This window comes from Protopterus annectens, chromosome 12.part0 (assembly GCF_019279795.1).
Source record: "Protopterus annectens isolate FY-2018-M chromosome 12.part0, PAN1.0, whole genome shotgun sequence".
NCBI classification, from domain to species: domain Eukaryota; kingdom Metazoa; phylum Chordata; order Ceratodontiformes; family Protopteridae; genus Protopterus; species Protopterus annectens.
Window position 1 is genome coordinate 1,324,348,103 of NC_056746.1, and position 2,794 is coordinate 1,324,350,896.

A 2,794-nucleotide genomic window follows, 5' to 3' on the forward strand; every position below is an offset into this window, starting at 1 on the left:
TAGGGGTCGCCACAGCGGAACTCCGGTCCACTAATGATTGGCAGTTGATTTTTACGTACCGGCTTGCCAGGCCTGATGCACAACCTTCAATGAAGGTACATCCATTCACGTATGTCTCCACGCAGAAGACGCTCTAGTTGAGAATCGAACCGGACAGCGTCTTACTGTGAGGCGACAACGCCACTGCAGCACCGCCACCGCGGGTAGGTCTTTAAAGACCTACTGTATGCATATTCGGCCATGGTCCTGTGCAAAGTCACTCCATACAAATCACAGATAAAGGTCATACATGTGTCAGATATGTCAATGATATTCTACGATGGCCTGCTGACATGTTGTATATTATACCCTGTGTAATGCAGACCACTTTGCAGTTGATGGAGTGGAACCCCTAGTGATTGATATGCCATTGCTCCTGCTCTCTAGGTGATGCTTTATCTCAATGCTGGTATAGTCTATGGTTACCAGTATCTCAGGGTACTGCACTGCATTATAAAATCCCTGTATGGTTTTGCCTTCCTCCTCTGTGGTTCTGGGGACTCACATATGCTTTCTCACATGCAACAGCTTGGTAATGATGAGGCAGTGGGGTATCCTGGAGGCAAATGTTTTAAATACAGTCACCATGTCCCCTTGCTGGTCACTGAAAGATCCCTGTAGATAATATTATTAATGCCCCACATGCCTCAGTGTACACAGCAATAGGCACCCCTTGTGTCCCATGTACTTGCATATTAGGTCAACATATCTTCATAGGTTCATAGGTGTGTACTAGGCTAATGGCCCTGGAGCCTTTACGAGCCTAACCCATAGGATTACCCTGGCATCATGCCACCCGTTAAAACATCTCCTGGACTAAATGATGCCATGTCCTATGAATGTCTGAATCTGTAGTTTTCCGATATCAGCAAGACTGCTAGTAGGACAGTGGGAACTTATAACCAGGACTAAAGTCAGTTACTGCAGAGCCCCCCACCCCCCGCCTTTGGGACTACAATACACAATACAGTTTACATGCAAATTAGAGCAAAAAAAGTCTCCCAATTAGAATGTACTGATTTAAAAAAAAACATGGTTCTCAATTTATGGTCAGTTATAAAAAGTATCATTCTTATAAGCAGTCTCATGTAAACACAATACTAAAACTAATACAATAAAAAATGTAATACCTAATTGCACTTAGGCAAGCATGATTTGGATCTGGCTTTCATTATAACAGTTAAAAAGTATGTCCTTAAATTTAAAATAAAAGCAGTGATTTTCAGTAATGTTTGCTCTCTGACTGTGTTGCTGCAAAACACTTCTTGTACTTTTCAAAAGAGGATGCTGTTAGAAAGCTCTGCTGTAATTTTTGGAATTCCAGCCTGAATCTCAGACTCAGTACCGCAATGATCCTGCCAACGGAGGATTTTGAAGTAGCCATTATCATCCCAGTCTGTATTCCATGAGTTAGCACCCAGCCAGTAAGGAGTGTTGCTTTCTATGCCCCAGCCCAAGATCTTAATAACATGACCCCCGACTGCTTCTCCAGTGTGATGCTGGTACACACCTGATTTATACAACAGGAAGTCTTCATACACAGTAAAGGCCCCCTCCACAGGTTCAGTCTTATAAATTTTTTCCATTATGCTTTAAGGAGAGGAAGGGACACTATTGGCAGATTCACCATAAATCTTGTCCTTTTCATATGAAGGATTATAACCAACATCACACTTTTTCATGCAGGGTGGTGTGTCACTTCCTTGTCCAGAACATGGTGGCCGTGAGCCATTCACGTAATGTTCACAGGGAGGAATAGTATATGGCTTGCAACCTATGCCAGAACCATACTGGCCCCCAGACACCAAGCCACTTCCAGTCCAGTATTGCCACACTCCCAATGGATAGCCACCATTGCATCCCATTCCACACTCAAAGCCGCAGCATGAAAGCAGATCTTCAGCAGATACCTCCACATTTTGCTTTCTCTCAGAGTGGATGCAGACATGGTCAGACATGGACTCTACAGCACCAAATGCCCAACATGAGCCACAAGATCCCTGATCCCAGATCTCTTGGATTGTTTGACAATTGGACCACTGAGTTTGTGAATCAAAGTTATCAGGAAGCTTCACTTTTCCAGAATAGGAAGTCTTTAAAGGCAATTTTGGACCATTCAGAATTGTACCACACATACGCTTCAAATAACTCTGATCCACATTGTAAAAGTTTTGTCCAGCCTTCCATGTAGTATTTAATTTGTTAATGTGGTTGATTATATCCTGTGACCAGGTGGAGGAAGATGACAAGCTTCGGGAGTTGGCAAAACCAAGGAGGAGACAATCTGTAACTAATGAATGCCACATGGTGGATGCTGGCACAACTTAAATGCAAAATGAAAACTGCAGCTGATCGTCACAACCTTGTCTGTATTCCTCCCAAGCCCATTCCTGCTTGTGGTCCATTTTCTGTGTCACGGAGGGAATGATATGTTTGACATGGAAAGATAACTTGGTGGCAGTGATGGCAAAAATAGTCACCTACATGACAACCACCAGTGACAACAGTCTCTTGCAAATACATATTTATTAAATTGGTAGATATAATCATAAAATTTTACTCCAGTCAATTACCCTGACAGTCGCATCCACAAAAATATATGTACCTTTCTGAACTGAAATGCAGTATTGCTTGCCTTCATTTGCAGCCACTGGTCTCCTCATTTTAATAATGTTTATTTTCCTTTAATTATGGCTTAATTTTCATAATATGCAAGCAGTAGTTTTTCTTGGCCTACAGCGATTATGCTCAGTGT

General features: G+C 42.5%; 1 pseudogene; it reads right to left on the reverse strand.

Moving 5' to 3' along the window:
• Positions 1–1,313: 1,313 nt before the first annotated feature.
• Positions 1,314–2,345, reverse strand: LOC122816283 (annotated as a pseudogene).
• Between the last annotated feature and the right edge of the window lie 449 nt (positions 2,346–2,794).